The sequence below is a fragment of the Hyperolius riggenbachi genome, chromosome 1 (genome assembly GCF_040937935.1).
Source record: "Hyperolius riggenbachi isolate aHypRig1 chromosome 1, aHypRig1.pri, whole genome shotgun sequence".
Classification (NCBI taxonomy): domain Eukaryota; kingdom Metazoa; phylum Chordata; class Amphibia; order Anura; family Hyperoliidae; genus Hyperolius; species Hyperolius riggenbachi.
The window spans coordinates 556,847,089-556,861,813 of record NC_090646.1 but is presented as its reverse complement, the minus strand read 5'-3'; the positions used below and the strand labels follow the sequence as shown (position 1 = coordinate 556,861,813).

At 43.6% G+C, this 14,725-nt stretch overlaps 1 long non-coding RNA gene across 1 annotated transcript in view; it reads left to right on the top strand.

Annotated features, from left to right (window-relative positions):
• The window catches only part of LOC137557373 (uncharacterized), a 74,893-nt gene that overhangs the window by 17,330 nt on the left and 42,838 nt on the right, over positions 1 to 14,725 (top strand). The gene's annotated exons all lie outside the window — the stretch shown is intronic.

Below are 14,725 nucleotides of genomic sequence, written 5' to 3'. Positions count from 1 at the left end.
CTACGTAACGGGGGTCCCTGCTGTCACTCACTATCTAAACAGGGGTCCCTGCTGTCACTCACTATTTAACTGGAGGTCCCTGCTGTCACTCACTATTTAACTGGGGGTCCCTGCTGTCACTCACTAACGGGGGTCCCTGCTTTCACTCACTACCTAACGGGGGTCCCTACTGTCACTCACTATTTAACTGGGGGTCCCTGCTGTCACTCACTATTTAACTGAGGGTCACTGCTGTCACTCACTAATGGGGGTCCCTGCTGTCACTCACTACCCAACTGGGGGTCCCTGCTGTCACTTACTACCCAACTGGGGGTCCCTGCTGTCACTCACTACCCAACTGGGGGTCCCTGTCACTCACTACCTAACTGGGGGGTCCCTGTCACTACCTAACTGGGGGGTGCCTGTCACTGACTACACTGGGGGGCTCCAGTCACTACCTAAACTATCCAGGCAAGCCAGCCCAGCATCACCACCAGCCAACCAGCCCAGAATCACTATCAAAAAGGCCACAGCATCACCACCAGTCAGGCCAGCATTTACTTCAACCAGCCAAGCACAGCCCAGCATCACTGCCAGCCAACCCAGCCACAACATCGGCCACAGCATCACCGCCAGCCAGGCCACAGCATCACTGCCAGGCCTTTCAGCTCACACATCATTCCCAATCCAGCCAAAAACAGTATTGCCAGGTACAGCAGCCAGTAGAGGAGAATTCAGAAGCCAGGTGAGAGGTGTCTACCATATTAAGGGGGCATTCTGCCTATTTATGTGAAATGCTGTCTATTTATGTGCCTCATGACTGCTGAATTTGTCTTGTTGGGGGCCTCATGATTGCTGAATTTGTCTTGTTGAGGGCCTCAAGATGGCTGAATTTGTCTTGTTGGGTGCCTCATAATTTGTTGGGGGCCTCATGATTGCTGAATTTGTCTTGTTGGGGGCCTCACGCTTGCTGACTTTGTCTTGTTGGGGGCCTCATGATTGCTGAATTTGTCTTGTTGGGGGCCTCATGATTTCTGAATTTGTCTTGATAGGGGCCTCATGATTACTGAATTTGTCTTGTTGAGGGTCACATGATTGCTAACTGCGAGACTATGGAAACAAAATGAATCATCATCATATGAGACAATAGCATTAAACCTACTTTTTTAGCTTTTTAAACAGAAAATAAAACTGGGAGGTTCTAAAAAAATGAATATATTTTTTCAGGAGTAGGATGGATGAAATTGTTTATCTTTTCAGTTTTTCAACTTGGATTTTCCATAATGTTCATGTATGTGTTAAAACGTTTGTATAGTATTTAGTTTAAATTGCTGTTGCCACTTTGCGATAGATAAGTGACTTGTGGGTTGCAGTTTGGGCCTCCAAAAAGTTCGCCACCACTGTCCTAATCTAATGTATGATTGGCCCCACCCATGGCCACGCCCACTCACTGCATGGTCACACCCATTTTTGCCACGGCACGCTGCGCGCACCGCACATAGCCCCTACCTAGTGCCCCCAGGTGCCACTGATCTCTAAGGACCCTAGGAACGCCCCTGATGCAGTATATCCTCCTGCTTCAGCTCAGTTCACTTGGATGTGATGATAGATAATGCATTGATTAATTCCATCAACAACTGCTGTTTGTTCAAGGCAATCATAGGCATATAATCTCAGAGCCTATTAGATCAAATGGCAGAAAGTGCTAATGTTGTTAGTAACATGGCAGGATGGCAAAGCCACAAAATGCAAAAGTACTTCATAGCAAGCAAGCAAAGGAAGCCGACACTGTATGCGTTGGTTAATAGCAGCTGCATAAGTTCACATATTAATGAAGCTTTGTCATAAAGTACCGATCCGTTGGTGTCCAGCTCCCAGGGATCCTGCATGGTATGTCAACCAAACGAATCCACTCTTCACCATGTGTAGCAAGAGGGCAATGGTCTCAGCCAGGGCAAGTGAAGGAGTCCATGGGCAGTCCAGACCAGGAGGGAGTGGGTGAGAGGCATCGGGGCAGTGATCACACACACGCCAGGCACACCACGCTAGCCCATGACATCTTTCACCGGACACTTCCGGTTTCCTCAGGTGGGTGTGGTTCAAGCATTCAGCATCCTGTGACTCTACTGCACACTATTTGGCGGTGCCCAGCCAATCGCGGCGCGCCGCATCCACCCGCCCCAAGTCCAGCCCCCACCAAAGGAGGGTCAGGGGAGACCCACGTTACCATCCCGACTATGACGGAGGAGGGCGGGCGCGGCGCCTGCACGCAACCAGAAAAGGAAGCAGCCACACCAGAGTCAGCAAAAGGATCGTCCGGGCGTCCCCGGAGGTGGCGCCCGGAACACCCCCTGCCCCACCCCCACCACCGCAACACCCAACGAGGAGAGAGGTCAGTTAGACTTCATTCAGAGGGTGCCGAGATGGAGGGGGGGGTGGGTCCAGTGCCTGGGGATGGCCAGCACGATCAACACATAAAATCTCAATAGGTCAAACAAGAAAGGTGCAGAACTGCGCACATATAAACTACTTCTATTATTAGGGCTATAGATAAGATCCCTGCATATTCCTATGCTCTCCATTTTAGGGAGAGAAAAGAATGATAGTGATGATAATCAATAAACCTACATTTTACCATCACAGTGCGACCATAAACAAAACTGGATAAACCAGGTATGGTTGTCCTATAAAAAATACAAATCAACTCATCAACATTGAAGGGTTTTCAGTGGTGGAATATCACACCGGCACCCCTCCAGTATAAATTCACAGGTAAAAAGGAACCCCCCAGACCCCCAAACACACAGGGAGCCCAACCACCTACAGGGGTAGAAAAGAGCTAATAACTAATAGACTCATTGAGACCCGGTGGGTCTGTTGCACGCAAATCAAATATCCATTTCTGTTCTTTCTGTAGTAAAAGTTGGTCAAAATTGCCACCTCTAATTGTTTTGTGAATGCGGTCTAGGCCAATAAACCGCAGTTTATCATGACTGCATCCCTGTTTGGCCCTAAAGTGTTTCGCTACCTGAGTGGGAACTCCAGAGACACTTTTAGTCACTATACTATTAATATGTTGGGACATCCGCGTCCTCAATTCATTCGTAGTTTTCTCCACGTAGAAAGCTCCACACAGGCATGTCAAAAGATATACCACCAAAATGGTGGCACAGTTGACAAAGTGATTGAGTTCCCAGGTCCTGCCATTCGGCAGCGAGACAGTTTTACCAACACTAATGTAACGGCACATTGCACAGCCTCCACAGCTGTACGTGCCGTTGAACTTACAGTGTTTAGGGGGGCCATCCTGACCCTGAAAATGACTCCTAACCAATCTGTCACGAATAGAAGGTAGGCTATCTGTGGTGAACTAGAGACCACCCCATTTAGTCTGGGGTCATTTGTAAGGATGTGCCAATGACGTCTGAGGATGTCTTCAACGCGGTTACTTTGTGCGCAAAATTGTGTACAGAATCGCGGGAATGGAGATTCAGTCCTTTGAATATTTCCAACACTCAAAAGTTTGCTACGATCGCTGACTTGAGCTCTATGAAACGTCTGTTTCAATGGCTTATCTGAATAGCCACGCGTTTGGAACCTCCTCCGAAGATCATTGGCCTGATCCCGGAAATCTACATCCCTTGAACAGTTGCGTTTGACTCACAAGTACTGCCCGACCGGAATTCCTCGGACAGTATGTCTGGGATGGAAGCTATCCGCTCGCAGAAGGGAGTTTGTTGAAGTTTCTTTACGATAAAGGGTTGTATAAATACAGCCTTGTTCATCTAAATTAATTTTTATATCTAAAAATGGCAATGTTTGTATATCCCACTGTAGAGTGAAACGCAAATTATAATCATTTCTGTTTAATAATTCAACGAACTCGCCGAGTGCGACCGGACCCCCCGACCACAGAACGAAGATGTCGTCTATGTATCTGTGCCACGTAAGAATGTGGCACAGGTACATAGAGGTCCTCGCTTGAAAAAACTTTAACTTCCCACCCCCCAAGGTACAGGTTGGCGTAGGAGGGGGAACACGTGGTCTCCATCGCTGCACCCTGCACCTGGAGGTAGTGAGAACCCTCAAACACAAAATTATTATTATTGCGCAACAGAAACTCCAATAGGGAAAGGAGGAGGATGTTATGCGGCACGTTCTGCATCCCTAACTCACTAAAAAATGTCCCCGACAGTTTCAATGCCAAGATCATGTGGAATGCTTGAATACAGGGTCTCTACATCGAGGGCCGCGAGCAAGGTTCCTGCCGGAACCTGTATGTCCTCCAACATACTTAGCAGGTGCAAAGTATCTCTTGTATATGACAGGAGAGACTTGACATGTGGTTGCAGATGCCGATCTATATAAATACTTATCTTTTCTGTAAGTGACCCTCTCCCTGAGACGATAGGACGTCCCGGTGGTCTATTTAAACGTTTATGCACTTTTGGAAGGGCGTAAAATGTAAGGGTAATTGGGTCTGCAACCTTCATGTATTCCCCAATGTCAGTGTCAATCACATCACGCTCAACAGTGCCATCAATGATTGCAAATAATTCACTTTTACAGCGCGCGGCCCTCGATGCAGAGACCCTGGTATAACATCTTCTGTCATCCAGGATGTCCATACACATGTCTCGATAAGAGGAGGTGGTCATTACGACCACATTCCCTCCCTTATCAGAAGGTTTTATTATCCACTTCTGTTGTTTACCTAATTCCTCTAGAGCTGTTGTTTCTTCAATGCTCAAATTATGTTGCCGCACAACATCCCCCTCCAACGTCAACAAGTCTCTTTCAACCACTGTGATAAACGTCCTCAGGTTAGGATATAGAGAGAATGGAGGAAAATTTCTTGATCGATTATGCCCCTGCAATACATAGGAGTATGCTTCACTGCAACTGTAATCAAATGTTGCCTGGTAATTGCACAACATGCTGCATGTTATAGCAATGGAATTTGCCACACCACTGATGCATAGGTGTGAACCTTCCACAGTAATATAAATACAATTTGTTACAATGTGGATATTATAGATGGGCCGAATTATTTGCCTGGCGAATGTTTTGCGGCGAGCAAAGGTTGTTCGCGTTCACCCCCTTAGGCGATTACATTGCGCGTTTGACCCACCCGCCATACATCATTGAGCTAAAATTGGACCCCTTACCACACAGTCAGCAGGCATATGGCAGTCAATCAGCTATCCCTCCCACCCAGACATCCCCCCCCCCCCCTCCACTTATCATAAAGTCAGCAGCACAGAAGCCATTTTGCAGTCTGCGTTTGGCTTCTGGGCAAGGCAGATGAGGGACTGTGTGTTTGACAGGGAGAGAGTTAGGTAGTCCTGTGTTCTCTTAGCTCAGTGCAGATTCATGTTGCTACCACATTGTCCTGAACAGCTAAGGCCTTCTTAGGGCTGATACATTGTTTTTCTCGCTATTGTATTGCTCTTCTGTGGTCAGTGCACAAGTTGTTGGAGACAGGTCTGTTGGTCCTAGTAGTGCACCGACCATAACCCAATAATCCTTCACACCACTACTGGCTTCTAGTATCTACTACTGGCTCCTGTATAAGACTTCAGTGCTGTTGGAGACAGGTCTGCTGTTCCTAGTAGTGCACTGACCATAACCCATTAATCCTTTAAACCACTAATGGCATCTAGTATCCACTACTGGCCCATGTATAAGACCTCAGTGCTGTTGGAGACAGGTCTGTTGGTCCTAGAAGTGCACTGACCATAACCAAATAATTCTTCACACCACTACTGGCATTTAGTATCCATATATTTTTTGGTCATTTAACTGTCATTGAACTACCTCAGCCTGACCATAGAGGCTGGAAAACCACGATCGCCTGCACTCCCACAATTGTGTGCTCAAACATGGCAGCCACTACACACCACTACATAAAGATTGCTGCCGAGAGGACTAACATTTAAGTCCTGGATGTGTGAAGTAGTGAAAACAAAGAAATGCTCACTTGGCATAATCACTAAAAGTCTTTGCGTTTGTGCAAACTGCCGTGCGTTAAATGTGATGTTTCATCTGCTTAACCCTTACACTACCTGATGGTCGTGTACACATGCCGGATGTTGTAAAGTACTTTATTCAGCCAATTTAAGACTGTAATGTGATTCTGGCCTTCAGAGATTGACAAACTGTGTAGACTATGTAATTTTTGGTTGGACTTTGCCATGGATCCCCTTCTGGGCATGCCACAGTCCAGGTGTTAGACCCCTTGAAACAACTTTTCCATCAGTTTTGTGGCCAGAAACAGTTCCTGTAGGTTTTGGAATTCACCTGTTCCTTGAAGTCAATGGAAATTCGCCAGATTTGCCTATTTGTGAACTTTTGCGGAAATTCGCGTTTGCCGTTCTCTAATCTTAAATTTGATGTTCGGCCCATCTCTAGCGGCTATACTGTCCTTTGCAACAGAACACAATGGATGCCGAAGGAAAGTACCATTAGTAAATAGGTTATCCATAACCCCAACATAATCCTTAATTTATATCTAAATGGTTAGAAAAAGCAATTCTATCTACTACTGAAAGCACCTTATAAAACTGTATTTCTCTTACTAAATTTCAAGTTTCAAGCTCAGTAGAGCTCTTATCAAATATCCTTGTGTGCTGTGCAAAAAATGGGTGGAACTAGGCAGTGGCGTAACTAAGGAGTTTGGGGCCCCAGTGTGAGTTTTATATTGACCCCCAAACACTCTATTGATATGGAGCCCCAAAACCTACTAAGGAAGGACAGCTGCAGTGTCAGGGTGGTAATCAATGCAAGGAAACAGTTTGGTAAGGATTACCACTCTGCAATTCCCATATAGAGGTGTTCATTCTCAGAATAGCACTATGACATAATGACTATGACATAATGAAAAAGAAAAATGAGAATGTTTATTATATTTACAGTTGTTCTCCACATTTACAACTAGTACACAGTCTAGCGAACATCTTTCAGAACTTCCTAAGTTCCACTTTCCTTTTAAAGCACCCTGAGCAGTGATTTAAAAATGAACCTTCCCATAAGGAAGGTTCATAATGTTGTGTGCCTCTGGGGGTGCAAAGGTTGGGGGAGCACCATTACTTACCTATGGGGTGTTGATCCTTTGGCTCCTGGACCGAATGAGATTCTTGATCTTTGCAAGCTGATAGCAGTTTCTGCCGGCATTTGTAGTTCCTGGTTGGGGTCACATAACAATAACATTAACAATAACATTTCTATAGCGTTTTCTCACATAGGACTCTAAGGCTCTCTCAGATTCAGTAATTGATAGTAGGATGAAGTATTCACACAACTAAATGATATTTCTACAAATGCCAAACTGAACAGGTGGGCTTTCAGTCTGGATTTAAACACATCCAGAGACGGAGCTGTCCTGAACTGCTATGGTAAGGAGTTCATGGTATGTTTGGATATGAACAGGGCCATTGCTGGGCTGATTGCAACAAGCACCCAATCCACAGCCAACACCGCACTAAGATTGTTTGTAATCAAATGTTGGAATCCACTAATAAACCGTATCTTGCTATTATAAAGAAGGTGCCAGGATTGTTTTCCTCTATGAACATTTGAGAAATATGTGTGACCATTAAACAGAAAACAATATTGATTGCCTATCCATGAAGGTTAATCAAATACTAAATAGCGAGAAGAATTACCTACCATAGCATTATTCAGTAGTCAATAATGATCATCCAGGAGTTCTATACCTATAAATTGAGTAGGGCTGTGCTCCTTAATTTTTTTTTATAAACCTAAATATCAACGGCTTACACTTTCAGTCACTATAATTAGGGATGGTCAGAAATGCCCATTTCCGATTCTGCTGAAATTCTGATTTCCTTTTTCCAATTTCTGTTTTCCGATTTTCCGTTTTCCAATTTCCCAATTTTTGATTTCTGTTTTTCCGATTTCCGGTTTACCATTTCTCCAATTTTCCAATTTCCGAGGAGTATTTTATTTGTCATTTTTTTTGCATGAGAGGATGCAAAAAAAGGACAAAAAATCGGAATCTTGTGATTGATCTTAGATTACCACGGTAATCCGATTTTTGCAGAAAAGAAAATTTGCATTCTCCAATTTGTCCAATGCTACAGGTATCTATGATTGGGCTAAAATTGCCAAGTTGCATTACCAATCAGATTCCGATTGGAAATGACAAATTCTGATCAGAAATGTAGAGATTTCAATTCCCTGGAATCGGAATGAGCATACCTAACTATAACTATGAGCTGCTCCAACACTATAGAACTCTCTACCTCCACCCATTAGGGCAGCCCCTTCCTTCAACATCTTCAAGAAGGCCCTCAAAACTCCCCTTTTCAATCTGGCCTACCACCCATCACAAGTGCTCTAAACCCACAGCTGAACTCTGGTCCCCTACCTTTTGTGTCCTTACCTCTCCCTCTAGATTGTAAGCCTGTGGGCAGGGTCCTCCTCCTTTTGTGTCCTACCTGATCATGCACCTCCATTACTGTGAACCTATGCTAGGCATCTGAGTGAACCTAACTTGCCTAATCTCCATGCTCCTATCCAGTGACTGACTAAGCATTACCTTGTACTCCTAGTGTGCTGCCTGATCTGGTCTTTCTAGTATTCATGTATGGTCATGTATTTGCTGTATGTCACCCCTAAATATTGTCTGTAACCTAAACTAATGTTAAGCGCTGCGTAATGTGTTGGCGCTTTATAATTACAATAAATAATAATAATGGCTATTGCACCAGCAATGTAAATGGCTTGATGTACATGTTAAAAAGCATAAGTGAGAATAGTCCAATAATGTAAAACTGACACGTTGCAATCAAATATTAAAAAGCATTAACACCCTGTGTTCTTAACCTTTTTCTTGTGGATAGGGCAATAACAAGCAGGCCTGTAGTGTGTTACAAATCCCATTTACCATGGATTGATAAGTCCTAAATCCCTATCAATCATCTCCCTTCCACTAATACTTTAATTGTAAAAGGGATTTTGTGTCTTTGGAGCTGGAGAGATAACATTCTCATCAGTACAATCAGATACGGGCAATCTTAAATAAAATAATTGCCGCTGTTTAAGCCTGTGTACAACTGTTGTGACCAAAACATTTAACAGTCATTCTGGTTTAAGTGGTAGTGTAGAAGCACTTGTCTTTATATGTCAACCGTGTGGGTGTTGACTGCATTTAGTGTAAATTAATTTGTCAACAACACTTCCTTTCTGTTGTCTGTAAGGTTCCCATAATAAAATATACCTTGTGCTGTTTGTGTGTCATTAGCAAGATATGTACTAATCCATCACAATCAATGTGGCAGCTGAGAAACCGACATACTAACAAGTTGTCAAGTTCACTTTAATTACATGTAATATCTCACAGCGAAGATGACTTTCAGGGCTCACTCTGACAGACTGTTGGCAAGAGAATTGATCCAGGAGTGTATTCATGAAGACATGCTACAGATGGACAAGTGTTAAATAACTGATAAACTAACTAGATAAGATATATGACATTATTTTTTTTTTTACTGTACTGAGTTATGATGTGGTCGTCTTGACTGAAGCTTCTTCTACTATTATCATATTTGTGCAGACAGCATGATCAGCTGATAAGACAACCTAAAAAGACAATTCAATCAGTTTTCATGTTTTCAATCATTCTTGTAGTGTTACACATTGTGAGATGTACATCCCACATATAACATATAAGGTAGAAAGATGACTCCAGTAATCCAAGATAATCCAATAATCTCCAAAAAATCAGTAGCTTTTCATATTTTATTTATTTATTTTTTGTTTATCTTTTGTGGACCCAGACATTAAAAGTATCTATTTTTAAACTAATTAATATTAGAGTGCACACCAAGAGCGCTTCTAAATGCTTTTTAAAATGCCAGCGCTTTCAGCGCTTGGCTAATGTTTCTCTATGGGATGGATCACACCAGAGTGATGTGATTTTTCCCAAGATGCAAACGTGGGCCCTGCAGCATTTCTGAGGCGATTCAGCCTCAATGTTAAGTACGGGAAAACTGGAAAATAGCTCTAGAACAGAGCGATTTTCCAAGTGTTTTTGTTACAAAACCAGTACACTTGCAGCTCTGCTGCACATAAAAAAATGCTACACAAAAGAGATCCAAAATCGCTAGGTCTAAATAGAAAATCGCTAGGCATATGCCTATAATCACTTAGAAACATCACTTTTAAAAGCACTGAGCTATTGCAATTATGCTAGCACTTTTAGGTGAGCTTCTACAGATGAACAGATTTTTGGTTTTGAGGGGTAGAATTATCCCCTCTCGATCTCCTCCACGCTGCCAGAATGATGAAAAGAGCCAGCAGGATCTCCCAAGACATCTCCCACCCGGGAAGCCACTTCTTTGAGCCCCTCCAATCGGGCCACCGCTTCAGAGTAGTCCGCTCCAGAACCACGAGGCATAGAAACAACTTTTTTCCCCAGGCAGTCCTAATCCTGAACACTCCCCCCCGAACACTCCACCCACCTGGTCCCCTCAAGCTTAGCCCATGCACAACGCAGTTCTCCAGTCGCCAACACTGACTCTAGCCCCCGCCTGTAACTATGCACTCTGCACCAATGTTATGCTGATATACCTGTTAATGCATGTATTTATGTATGTATGTCTTATGTCTTTTTGCTCTCCGCCATTGCCATGTGTACCACAACCAATTCTGGGGGCGCCAACAGCGTACTCGGCGAATAAAAGCGATTCTATCTAAACAGTCCTCCACTAAAAGTACTCAGAATTCCTGTGCTTGACTAGCAGGGATGATTTTTGGTAAAATGAGAATCTTGGCAAAAATGAATACGGGGCCCTTACATTTTCATACTGCACTAGTAAACTACTGCACTACTCTACAGTTCCTGACTTGTGAGGCCCCTAAGGAGCTTGGTGCCCAGGGCAATAGATCAGTTTGATTCTCTGGAAGCATCAGTCCTATTTACTTGAGAGGGCTATACAGTAAATACACAATTTATACTTTTTATAGGAGATAAATATTCTATTAAAACTTAACTTTTAAAACGTAATTTAACCACTTTGTCCTCCTTGACGTATAAAAACGTCAAGGAGGACAGGCGCGCTCCCGCGGCCGATCGCGCGCGTGCACGCGCACTCCCGGCCGCGGATTCGGTAACCCAGGAATCAATGTATCGGGCTATGGTGCCCGATCACTGATTCCTCTCCCCCGCTGAAAAAGCGACAGCTTCTCTACGCTTTTTCTGAAGCTATGTCCCTCTAAGCGTACATTGTACGCTTAGAGTGATGTCATGTAAACAAACTCGAGGTTGCCATCTTGTGGCCAAAGAGTCAAACTACATCTAAAGTAAAAAAAAAATTACACTACACAAATTTTTCCCTAAATAAAACACTATTTCCTCCCCCCCCTCCCAAAAATACCCACATCAAATGTTTAATAAAAAAAAAAAAACATTACAATTAAAAAAAACAACACATAAATATTTACCTAAGGGTCTAAACTATTTAAATATCTATGTAAAGATGAAATATTTCTATATTTTTTTTTTATAAGCTTGTAAATAGTGATGGATGCAAAACGGGAAAAATGCTCTTTTATTTCCAAATAAAATATTGTCGCGATACATTGTGATAGGGACATAATTTAAACGGTGAAATAACCGTGACAAATGGGCAATTACAATACGTGGGTTTTAATTATGGAGGCATGTATTATTTTAAAACTATAATGGCTGAAAACTGAGAAATAATGAATTGTTTCCGTTTTTTTCTTATTCTTACTGTCAAAATGCATTTACAGTAAGGTAGCTCTTAGTGAAAATGACTGAGAGCTTAAGTGGTTAAGAACAGGTCTGTACTGCTTATAATAGTCACTGCTGCCTGGTAACTGCTTGCTGAGCACACAGTTCAACAGTCCATGGAAAAGAGGCCTAAAGGTGATCATCCAGAATCTTATCTATTCTTATAGATCCACAGCAATAGTAGATCTAAACTATTCACAGTGTCAGAGCCAGTAAATAGAGCATTGCGGTGCGTGGTGAAGTGGCATGCTGTACATTATAATGGATAAACGGGAGTGCTTTTGTAAAAAATAGATATAGCTGAGGATCCCTCATGAGGAGATAGGCTAGTCCAGGCATGGGCAAACTCGGCCCTCCAGCTGTTACAGAACTACAAGTCCCACAATGCGTTGCAGGAGTCTGACAGCCACAGTCATGACTCATAAAGGCAAATGCATTGTGGGACTTGTAGTTCTGTAACAGCTGGAGGGCCGAGTTTGCCCATGCCTGGGCTAGTCCAAAACCTGTAAGATCTATCAGCTTTTTACTACCTACCTGTCTGTTTCTCATAGTAGTTGTCCACACTACTATTTTACTACCCATATATCCCAGAATATTGGAGCTGAGCCGTGCATTGGGATCATAAAGGCTGCAAAAACTTGTGGAATCTTCTGAACCTAGTATTGGAGCGCAGGGGCTTTTTGCGGACTGCTTATAATAATGTCTAACACGAGAGGAGCGATCGATAGGTCCACAGTATCGCCAGGGTGTTTTTCCCTTTAAATCCCTCTTTCTATGAATCCATTTTTTCTAAACAGAACACCACCCTCCGTCTAGCCCACTAGGGTTTCAGCATTCCTTGGGCAGCCTTTGAAAGTACGTCCCACTCCCCAAGTACTTCAGAAGATTAGTGTATTAATAAAGTACAGACGTTTCAGCCATCCCTATTCACTGCTAACAAAAAATGATAGAATTAAAGAGAAAATCCGACCAAGAATTGAACTTTATCCCAATCAGTAGCTGATACCCCCTTTTACATGAGAAATCTATTCCTTTTCACAAACAGATCATCAGGGGGTGCTGTATCACTGATATTGTGGTGAAACCCCTCCCACAAGAAACTCTGAGGACCGTGGTGCTCCTGGCAGTTTCCTGTCTGAGAACATTGTTGCATTGTGAGAAATAGCTGTTTACAGCTGTTTCCAACTGACAAAAAACCATGCAGCAGCTACATCACCTGCCAACAGTAAAAATGTCACCATGTGATAAATGCCAGAATGTAAATCAGGGATTTAAAAGATATTACAATGGGCAAACACTGACTAAATCATTTATACATAATTATTGTAAAAATGAAGCACTTTTTTATTACATTATTTTCACTGGAGTTCCTCTTTAAGTTCACCTGTTATTCATTTTGTGAATTGGCAGGTGCAACCTCTGAGCATTTACTGTGAAATTAAGGCAGGTCAGAGGGGAGGAGGCATTGTTAGATAATGAGGTGTGAGAACCAGCATGCTCAGAAGTCGCTTATCAGCACATTGATGGCAGTTTGAATAGGAAGTGGAAATTGCATGGCAGCAACATTCAGTGAGAGGGAGGAGAGTGCTCAAAAGCAATAGGACGTCCATTAACTTTGAAACTTAATTTTCTTTTCTTTTTCATTTTCTTTTTTTCGGACTCAGCTCAAGTTTTGCCCAGCCCATTTTCTGACCAGTGTTATTCTGAAGCATCTGTAAAAATCACTTGAAATGGAGCAGGAATATTCATCAATTTCCCTGAGGAAGATCTGGTCCTCGCTCAAAACTAGTTGGTGATTAGAGATGACCCGAACGGTTCGCCGGCAAACGGTTTCCGGCCAACTGCGGTGGTTCGCGATCGCGGAGAACCACATACTTTTCCGGAAGTTTGGTTTGCCCCCATAGTCCATTATGAGGGTCAATTTTGACCCTCTACATCACAGTCAGCAGGCACATTGTAGCCAATCAGTAGAGATGGCCTGAACACTCCCTCTTGCAGTCCCACCACCCCTTATAAAAGGCAGGCAGCGTCAGGCTTTAAACTCACTCGTGTGCCTGCAGTAATTAGAGAAGGGAGAGCTGCTGTGCAGAGAGAGCTATAGGGAAAGGTTAGTTAGGCTCTTGTAGGCTTCTTAGCTTGCTCCTTGCTGATTCTTATTGCTAAAAAAGCACCCCTCAACAGCTCTTTTGAGAGCTAATCTTGTTCACAGTGTGCCTACCCACCTACGTGAATGCATGCAGTGTCACTGTGCCTGTCCAGTACCTGTCTGTGTGTGACAGGTGCACATTGTAATACCCATCTCTGCATATACCGGTACCTACCTGTTGTTCACTTCAGTGCACCCACCTACCTACGTGAGCGCACACAGTGTCACTGTGCCTGTCCGGTACCTGTCTGTGTGTGACAGGTGCACATTATATTTCCCATCACTGCATATACCTACCTGTAGATCACAGTGCACCCACTTACCTACGTGAGTGCTCGCAATGTCACTGTGCCTGTCTGGTACCTGTCTGTGTGTGACAGGCGCACATTGTAATACCCATCACTATATATAACTACCTGTTGTTCACTTCAGTGCACCCAATTTCCTAGGTGAGCGCACGCAATGTGATATTTAATACCACCAGCCACTGTACCTTTTCATGGTACGTGTGTGTGACAGGTGCACATTTGTAATACCCATCACTGCATATACCTACCTGTTGTGTACAGTGCACCCGCCTACCTACGTGAGTGCACGCAGTGTAATGTACCACTCGGTGCATACCTGTTAACTGCACTTGTGTGACTGCACATTGTATTAGTCAAGTCAGTGCATATCTTTCACTTCATCCCCCCCCCCCCCATATGGAAAAACGGACAAAAAGAGGCAGAGGTAGAGGCAGACCCAGAGGAAGACCACCTGGCAGGTCTGTGCGAGGTTGTGCTGATGTGATTTTGTGCGGCCCTGGACCAAAGTACAGT